General features: G+C 34.1%; 1 long non-coding RNA gene across 1 annotated transcript in view; it reads right to left on the bottom strand.

Moving 5' to 3' along the window:
* LOC141453156 (uncharacterized) overlaps nucleotides 1-13,200 on the bottom strand; it is a 267,484-nt gene extending 254,284 nt beyond the window's left edge. Inside the window, exon 1 of the long non-coding RNA XR_012457811.1 lies at nucleotides 11,148-13,200. This is a non-coding gene — a long non-coding RNA (uncharacterized lncRNA). The remainder of the gene's footprint in view (nucleotides 1-11,147) is intronic.
* Between the last annotated feature and the right edge of the window lie 2,137 nt (nucleotides 13,201-15,337).

The following is a 15,337-nucleotide window of genomic DNA, read 5'->3' as shown; positions in this document are numbered from 1 at the left end:
TGATAATTCCAGTTCTTTATTATTATTTGCCAAGCTTCCGACCAAGGAACTAGCTCATCTTTTTTTTTTTTTTTTTTTTTGGCATTGGCTTCCGCCATACAGCCAGCATCGTCTAGGTGCTTATCACTAGAATATCACTCACTCTCCATTCTTACCTACAAATACATTCGCTTCACACATACATCATTCTACAATATACCGCTATTTACATAAACTACTGCTAGTTGCACTCTGTGCTCCTGCCATCCTTATAGCTTAACCAAAATTAAAATCACGTAATCCTTCTCTAAGCATTTTCTTCCATTCATTCTAATTCGGCTATAGCTTTTAAATACATTCATATTTCATTGCTAGCTCTGCTATCGACTTAAGCACATAAATGTTGGTGGAGAATATAATGTCTTCGTAGCGAAATGGTGCATCTAAATACCTGTATATATCGTCAAACATTCGTTTCCTTTCTACCATAACGTGGACATATCATTATTATATGTTTGAAATCCTCCTCCTCATTGCAATCTACGCAAAGAGGAGAGGACCTTTTGTTGATCCTGTGTAGATACGATCCGCACACCGCGTGGTTCGCTCTCAGCCTGCTTATTGTCGTAACAACCAATTTATTAGTGACAGTTCCCTTAAACCATGGTTGTCTAGGTAACTGATCTGCCATAGTTTTATAGAATCTACCTTTATCACCATTATTGTAATCTGTCTGCCATTTTTGTAGTGCTGCTTTTGCAATTATACCCTTGATATCGGTGTGTGGTAATTTATAATTAGCCATTTCCCCACTATTGGTGGCTTCCTTTGCAAGTGTATCAACAATTTCATTCTCTTTTATACCACAATGACCCCTTACCCACAAAAAATTAATGCAGACTCCCTTCTCTTTAAAAATGGCAATAGTTTCTACAATCTCTGCGATAATGTGATTCATTCCTGCAGACTGGTTGTGTATATGTGATAATTTACACAACGCACTCTGGCTCATCTTCAGAGATATATAACATATTTTGCACTGATACATTACAATGTACATTAATTTGGTATAAAGCAGTTTATTTACCTTATGCTTGTAGCCACAAAGCTTGGCAAAAATAATTTTAAAAAAATATTAATACTGATGAATAATTGGTAATAATTTGTCTAACTTTTAGACTAATGATTCAGTCACCACAAACTAAGAACCACATTCTACTTAGTATTTATATTAAAAGTTTCATTTCTATAATTATTCAGGGCAAATTCGTTTTGGGTATTTTAAAATGTTCCAATCATTGGAAAAAAATCACATCAGTTTATTTCAAATGATTTTCTTTGAACTTTGTACATTTTGTACTAATATTGATTTATCAATTTTATCTCTTTATCTGAAAGATTTTTTTTCATAAATATTCGATTAAAATGAGATCTGGAAGATAAATTTTGAAAAAGTTCTTTCAAAAGCCCCGTAATATCTAAAATATGCGATCCTATAAATTTGAATAATTTTGCAAAAAATTCGTATAAAGTGCTATTTTGAAGAGGGAATACTAAATTTAAAATTTTTGGTTTTTGAAAAAACTGGACCAGTTGGAGGATTTCGAAAAGAGCATTAAAATGGTTCTGAGTGTTCAGAACAGTTTTTAGTGAAAAGGCCTTAAAATATCACCCAGCGGAAAGCCACAGTCTTCGCTATAATTCTCGAACTTTCAGGCTTAAATACTTAAAAAAGCAATGTTTCCTTTAGGGCAGGGGTCGGCAACCCGCAGCTCTTTTATCCAAATTTTGTGGCTCTTCAGCCTGCCCAAATTATAAATTGTATATTTCAATTTTATTGGAACAAATGAAAATTTCATTTATTAAATTGAAGATATTTTTTCAAAAAGAATTTTAAATGTGATAGGTTTGAAATTGAATAGAATTATATTAAAATACAGTACATAATTATAAAAGATTGCCGCCATTTTCATTCAAACACAGGTTTAGTTTTATTATTTATTCGTTTATTTACTTTGCAATATGTGAAAATAAATATATAAAACATTTAATTGTTATTGAATATCATAAAATAATAAATTGTGAATACAAATGATCTACAGAGTTCTTTACACTATCATCCTTGCGGCTCTTGGTAAGATTTATTAAAATTATTTAAGAAAAAATGGCTCTCTACTTAAAATAGGTTGCCCACCCCTGCTTTAGGGCATAATTTTATTATTGGAGCCTAAAAAGAGGCTACGCCATTGCACAATGTTTTACTTAGCTCTTCTCTGTCCCCTAAGGGTACGTTTACAACGGAGCTGTGAGTATAGATGATAGCAGAGATGATAACTGATAGAGTAAAATATAATCGCTGATTAGTGTGCACAACGGAGCTGTGATACATGCAACATGTCGAGTAGTGAAGAAGAGTTTTTATGTTCACCAGCAACGAAATGGTATATTTAAAAAAAAAAAAGATGTAGAAAATATCATGTACATACCATAAATAAAAAAACGAAGTACTTTGGGCGAATTTCACTATTTATATAACTTAGAAATTATCCGGATCGTTTTTTTGAATATGTGAGGATGGGTCCAACCACATTTGACTAAATTTTAGAAAAAATAAGGTCAAAATTAAGAAAACGTAGGAAAAATTGTCATGGAAATCCTATAACTATAGAAGAAAAACTAGTGATAACTCTGAGGTAAGGTTATATTGAGGAAAAACAAATAAATACACATAAAAATAAATGTAAGCACGATTTAAAAAACAAAATATTGTTTAAAAGTAAATAATAAAATAATAACCAAAAATAATGAGTAAAGACAGCACTAATTAATTTTTCTACCTCCATTTTGAAGCTCCGATACTGGAGCAGAAAAATGAAAAATTCAATTCTATCATCTATGCTCGTTTATAGCAGCGCGTATGTGTCACTAGTCGAAGCTTCGTTGTGCACGCTCACATAAGAATGTACTAGGTTATTCTATAAGCGCTGATGCATCACTGCTATCATCTCCGCTATCATCTATGCTCACAGCTCCGTTGTGAACGTACCCTAAGGCTGGAAACATAGTGGAGCGGCGAGCATAGCGGCGAAATCAAACACAAGTAAACATATGGGACCGCGCATAGTGGCGAGCAAAGCGAAGATAGAGCAACACTATCTATAGAGAGTAGAGCAAAGCGTTATGACATGTTTGATTTCTTCGCTCTCATCGCGCTCAATTTGTAAAGGTTATTTTTCAAAGGTTATGGATATTGATATATTTAGTTTAGTTTGTTTAAAGAAACCTCTGTGGAACATAGTATTTGCGAAGCTACAATAGTTTTTAACAATTAATAGTTAATAGTTAAAATTAATTAACAAGTAGTTAATGGAGAATTCGGGTAATATTTGCTACATTTAATTGGTTCTCAATCCCTTAATGCTAACTTTCATCTAAATACTAGGCAAAATTAAATTACATTTTCACGTCCTACTACTTCTGATCAGGACAAATTCTCCAATCCTTCTTCTGTAGCGTCGTACTACTCCAGTTTTTCAGATGAACAACATTAATTTACGACAAATCGTAGTGATTTAATAAAATTATTGTGCTTTTTTAATTGACTAAATTCTTTTTAACTGCATATATTTCTATTTTATTTTTATTTATTTTGATTTTCTAACCTTAAAGTAACTGCTAGGAATAATGGGGTTACACTGGGCTAGTATATAATCAAATGTTGATATAGACATTCGAAAATACGCATGAAACTTGCCAGGATGCTCCCGAAGTTGTTGGTACAAGTGATGAAATTCACCAAGTTCATTTCTAGACTTATTTATGTCATGTACAACTGCAGCTCCTACTACTAAGCTGCTGCAAATACCAAAGTTTCTACGAAGAATTTTCATATAAAAATAGTTCCTCCATTTTGTTTTGTCAAAAGGAGAACGCGACTAAACTCGTCACTATGTGCATGCGAATCTTTGCACGCTGCTCGTCGCTCTCTTTGATTTGAAGCAGCTATCATCGCCGCTTTGCTCGCCGCTGCACTATGTTTCCAGCCTAAGGCATCTGCCTCGATAATGTTTACTACTTGTTCGGACAATTATTTTTCCTTAATGCTTATTTATTTTTAATTTACAATTTCTCAGTTATCTCTCCTGACAAGAGAAAGAGAAAAATAATCTGTGAATGCACCATTAGTACTTCTTCAGAAATTAATATTTCTTTGCCCTCTCATTCTCTCTCTCTTTGAATCCTCTCTTTAAAAGTTATTTTATTATTGGGTCGTTAAAATTATATGAGCCATTAATAGCAATTTACGATGGTTTTTAAACGGCTATCAAAAAGTACGGTAACTTCTGTACTGCAACCAACGGACAGATATACAACTGGGTGTTCCACTTATTTTGCTTCACATTATTTTTCTTTTTTTTATTTTATTTTTTACTTTGTTAATTTTCCTTTATTACCATCGATAGAGAGTAATGCAACCAATTCAAATTTTCAGTAACGTGTTTTTGGGTCCCTGATATTTTTTTTTTTTTTTTTAAAGAAGTTTTTGGGGAACTGATCTTAGGTGGATATGAGTGCCTGCTACTAAATCAGGTTTGCGAAATTGTTTATTCAAATTCTCTACCCTTCAGTTAGTGGGGAAAAGGTTGTATACAGGGTGACCAAAGTTATATGCTCCACCCACTTTTTTTTTTAACGGCGGGAAATTTCGAAAAAATAAAAAACACGTATTTAATCATTTTTAGTCTAGTTTATTTTCAGTGATTGACCCATTTTTTTAAACCCCTGTATCTCGAGATACAGCATCCAACTTTTGTTTTTCAAATGGAACGTTACATTTTTTGTTGCATATTTTTATAGTATTTGAGCTCCTAAAAAAAACAAAAAAAAATTTTTTGAAATCGGTTAGGTTTTTCAAAAGTTATGGTAATTTAAAATAAGAAAAACAAATTTCAGTTTACTGTCAAAATTACTTTATTTTTTTTAAAGAATCTGTTCAAACTGGGCACAACCAAAGGATAGGCAAGCCAAAACTCTGGACTCCCACGCTTTGCTTGTAGCAGCACTTATAGTGGCGAAGTCAAGATCTAGGCAGGATAGAGTTATTCGACGTTTCAGATCATCGACTGAAGCCACGGGATTAAGGATACTTTACACTTTATTTTTTAAGTATCCCCACAAAATATAGTCCACTTGGGCCAAGTCCAGAGATCGAGGTGGCCATTGGATGGGACAATGAGTCCTTACGCACTTTTAAGGAAATTTCTGTCCAGGTAACCTCGAACCACTCTCGCCGGGCAACCATCTTGTTGAAAATACATATCTAGCCGACGTTGTAGATGAACATCTTCAAGCAGAACTGGCAAAATGTCTCTGAAAAAAAATTTGGATACCTTTCACCAGTTAAGTTCTCTCTGCAGAAGTATGGGCCGATTAGTTGATTTCCTAAAACTCCACACCAAACGTTTGTAGAAAAAACAACCTGAACGTCAAATAACTCTAGCCTGCCTAAATCTTGACTTCGCCACCATAACTGCTGCTACAAGCAAAGCATGGGAGTCCGGAGTTTTGGCTTGCCTATCCGTTGATTGTGCCCAGTTTGAATAGATTCTTTAAAAAAAAATAACGTAATTTTGACAGTAAACTGAAATTTGTTTTTCATATTTTAAATACCCATAACTTTTGAAAAACCTAACCGATTTCAAAAAAATTTTTTTTGTTGTTTTTAGGAGATCAAATACTACAAAAATATGCACCAAAAAATATAACGTTCCCTTTGAAAAACAAAAGTTGGATGCTGTATCTCGAGATACAAGGGTTTAAAAAAATGGGTCAATCACTGAAAATAAACTAGACTAAAAATGATTAAATACGTGTTTTTTATTTTTTCGAAATTTCCCGCCGTTAAAAAAAAAAGTGGGTGGAGCATATAACTTTGGTCACCCTGTATATATTTTTAAATTTTAAATTATTAATTAGAAATTTGCAATTAGAGTTGTCCTAAATGTCTTAAAATAGTTGCGGCAAATGGAAAGACACAATCTAATCTGAGGATTACGTAGAAGCGTTGGCAAAAAAATTAAAAGAATATTACTAAATTTGAATGAATAAATCAGACAATATATTCTGTCTCCTTTATTTACCGGACATAATACAAATCAATCCGCATCTAGCAACAATACATACCTCAATTTTACAAAGTCAAATCATTGAAATCTTAAATTGAGTCCACAGTATCGATCAAACTGTTCTAATCCCCTCTCCAACAGAATCTAGACCCCAAGTATATTGGCTAAACAAGTATAAAAATAAAAGAAAATAAATATCGCTTTAAAGCAGGGAATAGAGGCAATCCTGTAAACGAAACCGGTTTCCTACCGCGCATGCGTGGTTTTAAAGATAAACTGTGTGGCACGTAATTTTCTTCCTCGCCTTTCACGTTATTAATAAAATAATGTTTTTATTAAATAAATGGAATAGAATTAATGGTAAAGCCAAAAGTACCAATTAAAATGTTCAGTGAAATACAATATCTTATTGTACTTAAAAATTGATCATCCAAAAAAACATTCATAATCTAAAATAGATAATTTATCACGATTTGGATTAAAGAATAGGTTAGGCCCTCAGTGCTCGATAATATCGTTGATTTTATCTAACGAAGCACGCATGTTTTTATCATATTTCTGTCTCAATTGGTTCGGATGTTCAATGTTCATCAGTTTGGATTTAGAGAAGAATTCACTGTTTTGCTGTGTTTCTGAGGGTAGTGCAAAAATTATGCCTCAATAATTTAGTAAGAATGTTCGAAGCGAATTTCTTTGAGCAAATTTGGGAGATCACTAAATATTCAAGTTATTTAAAGCCATCCCTAAGCGAGGGAAGGTTTTTTTTTTTGGTGCTTATTTTGGATTTGGAGTTTTCGGCAAAAATATCAGCCTTGTGGTCTCCTGAGACTGAAAAGTTGATGTGTGTGTATGCATTATGTTCCGCCGTAAATAAATTGATTTTAAAAACAAAATCCCAGAAATTTCGAATTTGATATATTTCTTAGTCACCACCAGGAGATGCCACAATAACGTTTTTGTTTAAATTGGTCAACCTGAAGTATCACTTGCTGAATCAATTTTCAGTTTTTTTAAAAGATTTTCTCAATTAAACATTAAAGAAACTATTTTCACTAAATTCAGTGTACTAATTGTATTGTATGTATGTACTCGTAGATCTGTCAATTTTACGAGGGTCGTTTGAAAAGTCCGTGCAAAGTCAGAGAGATAGCACCACTGGCGCGTATCGAGGTTATGTTTAGTTAGTAGCATCTCTTGGAAGAACACACACCAAGTTTCAGCCAGATCGGTCTATTTCTTTGTGTTTGGCATTCGTTTGAATCGAGGAAGTCGAGTGATTTTCAAAAAATGGACGAAAAAGAATTTCGTGTGTTGATTAAACACTACTTTATGAAAGGCAAAACGCCTCAGGAGACTAAAGAGAAGCTTGATAAACATTACGGAGACTCTGCACCTTCGATTAGAACAGTTTATAAGTGGTTTCAAAATTTTCGGAGTGGCCATATGGGCACAAGTGACGCTGAACGTTCTGGACGCCCTGTTGAGGTTACTACTCCAGAAATCATTGATAAAATCCATGATATGGTGATGGATGACAGAAGAGTGAAGGTGCGTGAGATTGCTAGTGCTGTGGGCATCTCGTATGAACGGGTACATAATATTTTGCATCAACATTTGGACATGACAAAGCTATCCGCAAGATGGGTGCCGCGATTGCTCACGCTTGACCAAAAACGAAATCGTGTGAAGTGTTGCAAGGACGGTTTGCAGCTGTTCCAGAAGAATCCGCAGGACTTTAAGCGTCGTTTCGTCACTGTGGATGAAACATGGATACATCACTACACTCCTGAGACCAAAGAACAATCTAAACAATGGGTTACCAAGGGGGAATCTGCGCCAAAAAAGGCGAAGACCGTTCCTTCGGCCGGAAAGATTATGGCGACTGTCTTTTGGGATTCGCAAGGAATAATCCTCATCGACTATCTGGAAAAGGATAAAACTATTACAGGTGCATATTATTCATCGTTATTGGACCGTTTGAAAACCGAGCTGCAAGAAAAACGCCCACGATTGGCCCACAAAAAAGTCCTTTTCCATCACGACAACGCACCAGCTCACACCTCAGCAGTTGTGGTCGCAAAATTAATGGAAATAGGGTTCCAACTCGTTTTACATCCCCCCTATTCTCCAGACTTGGCTCCCTCGGACTACTATTTGTTCCCCAATATGAAGAAATGGCTGGCGGGAAAAAGATTTTATTCAAACGAGGAGGTGATTGCAGAAACGAATGGCTATTTTTCAGACTTGGACAAATCCTATTATTCGGAAGGGATCAACAAACTAGAGCAGCGTTGGACGAAGTGTATAAGCCTAAAAGGAGACTATGTTGAAAAATATAAAAGGTTTACCCCAAAAAATTAAGTAGTTTTTATTTTTGCACGGACTTTTCAAACGACCCTCGTATCTGTAACATGTTTCCCAGAAGAACTTTTCTAAGGGCACTTCTTGAAGAAAGGATAATTAGGCTTGCCTTTAAAGTGTCCTTAGCCAAACTTCAGTCAACAGTGGCACTAATCGTGCTGAATAATATTTAGTAAATTTGAAGATCTGTTTCGAGTTGACTTTCACTATTAAACTATTGACCTAACTCTTGCCGGGGGATTCCTTTAGCGTTTTCTAATGGCAATACTCATAAATCACTTGTTTTTCGTTCATTCCCAACGATGAATACAGGAATTTTCCTATCGAACCAGTGTGATTCGCCTCATTCACCCTTATACTCTGAATTTCCAAGCACCCAGCGAGGTATACCACGTTTTGGTTATCCCTTTCCTTGCCGAATAGGCAATGGTATGGCTGCTTTAGATTGCAGTACTGGCACATTTTAGAGTCGTTTCTGTGATAACCTATCATTTGATTTGGAACTCAATGACCAGTTTTAGTCTTCATCCAGCAAGAGAATATTTTATTAAATAGGTAGATAATATACTCGTAAATGTAATTTGTTTTTTTTGATATAAAAGTTTAGGGACATTTACAATAGGACAAGGAGATCATATACGGGAAAAAGAGAAAAACCTACAGCTAGTGTAGAAAGTTAGTGTAGGATATGTTTGATTCTTTTGTGTCTGTAGCGAATAGAAGGATCTGTAGGAGGCTATCGTCGCGGCAGAGATAGTTAAGATGACAGCCTAGAATGAAAAGGAGTTTCAGCAGAAGATTTTGGATAATCCCAGAGTATGCAGAGATTATGGAAGATATTTCATTGAAGTTGTAGATTCCAGTGTGTCCGAGTGAAGTCAGTCGCAAGTCTGAGAAATTTGTTCTTGAGTTGTCCTGGAGTTTGTTGATGTTACCTACTACAAGTCCCAGACTCCAGGCGGAGCCAGGCGTATAGAGTAACATCGACCTCATGTCCACTTAGTAGAGGAGGAGTTTGTTTCTGTAAACTCATCTACCAGTCGCATGGAAATGAAGAGATACGTAATCTTGTTGTCATTTTTACAAAGGATTCCCTTTGTCCTGAAAGTGATTAGTTTATTGCGCAAGGTTACTTGACTTTGTTAGACCAGGGCTATTATTGAGTCTAATTTGTCATTTTGAGAATGGGTCTACTTTTAGTGATGAGTCTTACGTTAGATTTCTCATAGTTTATTTTAATTTTTCCTTTAGCGAAGTATTTAGCCAGTTTGTCTATTGCTAAAGTTATTCTGTTCGTTACAATTTTTGTTCTCCATGAAGTCTTGTACAAAATTAGCTTACACTTGTTGAACAGATGGAGTCAACTAATAAACTTACAAAATGTAAGTGAAAATTGCAAGAAAACTAGGGGAAGGTTTTGCATAGGCAAACATTTTTTGAATTTTTTCTACAAAAATTACACTAGCTTGGGACACAGCACATTGCTAACAACACCATAGTATATTCTGAGAAAATTCCATTCTTCAGTGGTTTCCTTTTTAATGGTAATTCTGTCGAGGATGTGAGAATGTTGAATCATATTCAACCTTTCGCCTGAAGAGTTTTAAAATGTTTTTTTCCCCCCTATTTTTATTTCTTTGTAATTATTATCTGCCCGAACAGATTATTTCTGCTTTAATCAGTATCAGATTCTGCAGGACAAAAGATACTCGCAGGCATGTCCACATTTATTTTCTTTCGTTTCACCTTAGCAAGGAAATGTTTCCTTAATATTGATTTCTTGTGAAGGTGAGCCTCCTGGCGGAAAACTATGGAAACCTTCCCCCTCTAAACGAACTCCCCTTCAAAATATATATTTACATTACACGCCATATTAGAATTAATTATTAGGATTGTATATGTATAATGGTGGAGGAAAACCCACAAAATTGAAAATCAAAAGGGAAAAAAAGGGTTTCGTAGAAAGTATGAAAGGGGAATGTAAGTTGTAGTAAATAAATGGTGTGTATCTAACGGTGCCCATTAGATTAGAAACAGATGAAGAGTTGGTTATGAATGGATATAAATATGTGAAAGAGCGTAAAAGCCACACGAGAAGAGATAAAAAGATAGAATATTGGGCAATGAGTCTGTGAGGAAGTCCTCCGTATATACACCATACATAAGGACAAATAATACTCACAGGAGAGAGAGATAGAAAGACAGTGAGTCCTCAGCAGTGAAGATATGTAGAGAGGGATATCTTCTATCAACCCCTGTGTTGTATTTACAAGGAGGGTTATTATTGTAGGCGTAGGGGACAGAGTATCCGGTCATTTGGGCTAGTTTCTACACTCAGCAACATGTGTACTTCCGTTATCTCTGCCACTGATTTTTGTTTCTTTTTTTTATTCATGAAAAAATTGCCCAAAAAAGTCTTTCACTGCGAATTCACTGTAAATTACGTTTAATTGTAGAAGCATAAAATAAGGACGATTAATACTGAACAATTATTAAAATGAATTCTAGAAAAATAAATAATAATTCAAATTACATATTTAGAAAAAAGAACAAATTTCTCTTAAATTATTTCAGGTTACTTATTACGAAACAGTAAACTAAGTATATTTAGTTAATAAGTGCATTATAATTATTTGTAAATTAGATGAGAGTAATTAATAAGTGAAGTCCTGTAATATTTACCTGGTACAAGGGGTGACAGGTCGGCGGCCATCTTGTCACCGCCAAGATCCGCCCTCGCAACCCCGCCGCTCTATACACCCTAACCACTTCTTCATTTTACTAATCTTCCAAATAACTAAACAAATCATTCATCAAAGATTTATTCCTATCATTTAATTAAATAAGTAAAGGAAAGTAATAAATAATTTGATTAAAAATAGAGTAAAAAAACTGAAATAGTTTATCTAGATTATTAACACTACAGTGAAAACTACCTTACTACATAACCTGGACAAATGTTGCTTACCGCACATGGGACTGTCGGCTAACCAGTGGGAGTGACTTAGACGTCTTTTAGTTCTAAACAGGTCCGCTGTGTTGCGCTACCTTTGACTATATCCCCACCCGAGGCTTATGCCAAAAGATACAAAAAAAAAAAAAAGAAAAAATAGTAATAAAAATGAGAAAAAAAGTAAAACTAGAGGCTGCCCCCCCTCCTGTAAATTTCCCGCCCCATTACCTTTCTCAGAACGGCCACCTAGATAGTGAAGGCAAGGGATATTCCTCTATTTTGTTACGTTTACTTTACCTCACTGCCCGATCTACCACCAGCAATCCTTTCAACTTTATTTCTTTCATTTATTTCTGTTTTAGCCTCTTGCTTTTTCTTAATTAGCACTCAATCTTATTTAATCTGTTCCTATATTATTTTTATCCGCTAATTTAATTAAACAAAATGAATACCTTAAACAAAACAAAAAAGTCCTAAACATTAAAAAATGGGATTCTATTTGTAAATTCTAATTTAAATCAAGTCAATGTTATATTCCTGAGACAAAAAATCAAAATCTAGTCCTGTACACATCTTCAGATGAACACCTGATTGAGACCTATGGTGGGGATTTGCTGATGGAGTGGGAGAAACGGCCATTACTCTCTCTGGAAGGACTACAAATCAAAGCTTGAAAGTTCTTCTTGCAAAGAAAAAGAAATAACATTCTAATGGCAGTGAATTCAGTTTATAGTTATTTAAAAACCAAAAAATAAGCGTTGCGACTATGAGCTATAAAATATTTTAATACTATCTTATTTATTGTTAAAAAGGGATGTGTCCAAATTTCACTCAAGTTGATTATGATAGTAATATTTTCAGCATCGATTTCTGAAACATTTGTTCGCTCTTAGCAACTACCAAACTACCAACTAACTTTTTTAATGAAAGGATACTGAATAACTTGGTCTTATTCGAGTTAAAGTATTAAATTATATTATTAAATATGAATATATAGGTTTCGTGACCGTAAATTATTGAACTAAGGATTCAAGATTGGCGAGGAATCGGTCAAATGAAAACAACTCGTCTTTTTGCCAACGTTTCTGACAAATATATTGTCTTCTTCAGGGCCTGGATATTACAAATACAAACAATTTAGAGAATCAGTAACATAGAAAATTAGTAATATAAAAATAATTAAAATAAAATACAATAATTTTTTTATAATTATTGAAAACTTACGTGGCTTTGCGGGGATTGGTTGAGTTACAGAAAACTAAGAGCCAAAACTGGAGAACAGGTACAGTGGAGTCTCGGTTATCCGTCATGACCGGTACCGGACACGTGACGGATAGTCGAATAGACGGATAATGGAAAAAAAACAGGAAAATTTCCAGATTCTTTTGTTTAACGTGTATAAAACTTTGTATTAACTGGAATACATATTTTATACGTTTATACGCTTAAGCCTTAAAGGTCAGTTAGCTTTCATTATTCAATTCATTCTATTGTGTATTAAAATTAATGAATACAATGTCTGCGACATCTAATCGGTTTTGTGGGCGGTTTTGTTTGTGGTTGATCTTTTTAGGGGAAAAAAACGCACAAACTGTCGAAATGATGGACACTTTAAAATTTCTGTGACACTTAAAATACATTTTTAAAATGTTTTCTTTTTAAAATAACTTTTTATTTTTTTTTTTTAATTTTTAAATACTGAGGAGAGTGACGGTTAATTGGAATAGACGGATAAAAGGGAGACGGATAACCGAGACTCCACTGTATATTTAAAACAGATGTAGCGGGACTTACACGGGAATTTTGGCACTGACAATGGGATTATACTATTATTTATATTATAAAAGTATTAAACATTATATTATTAAAGTATTATATTATAAGTTCCAGTTAAAGTATTTTTTATCACAAAGGTTCGCAGATGAATTAGTTATCTTTTCCATAGCTTGCAATCACTGCGTCTGGTCTCGTTTCTTCTAAGACAACTAAAACTCGTCTAAAATGATGTCCTTAGTTGGCCACGCAGATCCTGGGGATTTCCTGGGATCCTAGAAAGGTATGAGAATAATCCTGTTTGTTCTGAAGCTTATTTCCTCCATTGAAACAAAGGTTATTTCCTCTTAACACGTTGGGCTACAGTTTTTTACAAATCTAAAGTGAAGAAAGAGTGTAACAGAGGTTTTCAGCTTTCATAATTTTTTTGTTTTTTTCAGCATCGTTGTAACTGCTATTTTTTTGCAGCTTGAAAGCTATAGTTCATTCAGTTGCCCACGCGAAATAAAGCTATTTGCAGTATTTCCAAAGGCGCCTCATCACTCAATTTTTAATTAATAGACACACTATCTAAGAGAGTTTATCGATAAGGAGTCAATATATCTGTATGGCCAACTTAACCGTTAGAGGCAGTGCCTTGTCCACCAAGTCCTCCTTCTTTACAGATGCCGAATGTTAACATCCTAGTATTTCTTTAACATTGTGTTCCCTTGTAAAGATCTTAACATATTTCTTCTCTAACCATTAATTTCTACACGAAATCACATCTACAAAAATTCTGATGTCAAATATTTGCATGATTTTTGCTCAACCATTTTTTGAAGAACATTTAGTTTTGAGTTGAAATGCGTACTTTTCCTCAAATCTTCTACACAATAAGAAATAATTTAACATGTTCTTACTTAATATATCATTTTTTGCATCATAATTGATTCTCATTAAGATAATAAACGTGCTAAAGCAATAGAATTTTCTGGAATGGTAAACATGGTGGAAAAGTTTTTGAATTTCTCACTTCCGGTGGAGCGGTTTCCTTTAAATTTCAGCAGCAGATTTATTCTTTATCACCATATCATCAGGTAAGATGAGGTTAAGGAAATATTTGTTTTCATCAAAGTCGCACAATAGAGAAAAGACTACTCCAAACTTTAAAATAGTGTTCTTAGAAGCGCAATTAGTACGCTAAGTTTAATGGATTATTTTTTGGAAGAGATTTCAAAAAAATACGGATAAAAATTCATGAGTAAGGTGCCATAATAATGTTGAACGATTTTACCCATTAATCAATTTTCTGTTTTTAATTCATAACGGATCGACGACAGAGTGACACACAGATCAATTAAAAAAGAATAGACAAACTTTTCCATTCTCAGAATTCAAAACGAGCACTCCAAGTAGTACTTTTGAGTATTAACTCCAAAAAGTAAATCTTAAAGTTAACAATAATTCTGTGAAATTATTGGCAAAAAATGCTTACTTATTTTTCTTTTTTACCAAGAAAATGTCTTTTATAAAGATGTAAAAGTCTGCCTGTATAAAGTGGTAGAACAGTCATTTGTTCAGAGGGCTTCCCTGAGGATATCCCAGCCTAAATTACTACAATTATACCCTCTCAACGCTCGGCCTTGTGTTTATTTAATCATCAATGATCGTTGAAGAACCCTATGATCATCTTAATGGCCCCTCCCTCGCTAGTGTAATGACGCAGTAAGTTTGTAGGAGAAGCTGCTATCATCATATCATTTCACTAGCCTCAGGCCAAGAAGAGTTTCTTCTTCCACCTAAACTGCGACTTATTATGCACCGATTCTAGTTGGCTGCACTGAAAAGGCATTTGTGGCAGCGATGCCACTACAAAGCGTTCATTTCCCTTGAGTACTGCTCCTATAGCCCGAATGACCAGACATCTAAAAAAAAAAAGAACCTTATTCTGGCTACCAATTAATTATTTTCTGGCTTACAAGCAGTTCAATACCATCCTTGATTAGACTTAATAATAATACTTTATTTTTATAATATAAAAAATCATACAAAATACAAAATTTATAATTATTTATGACTTATAGCCATCTGCAGGAGTTAGCTTTCAGTAAAGTAAGGAAAAAACAAATAAATAAATAAAATCAAAATAAAGAAAGAACAAGAA

Source organism: Rhodnius prolixus, unplaced genomic scaffold (assembly GCF_049639745.1).
Source record: "Rhodnius prolixus isolate KJV_2025 unplaced genomic scaffold, Rpr scaffold_3, whole genome shotgun sequence".
NCBI lineage: Eukaryota > Metazoa > Arthropoda > Insecta > Hemiptera > Reduviidae > Rhodnius > Rhodnius prolixus.
Note: the sequence above shows the minus strand (reverse complement) of the source record. Positions and strands in the feature narration are given on the sequence as shown.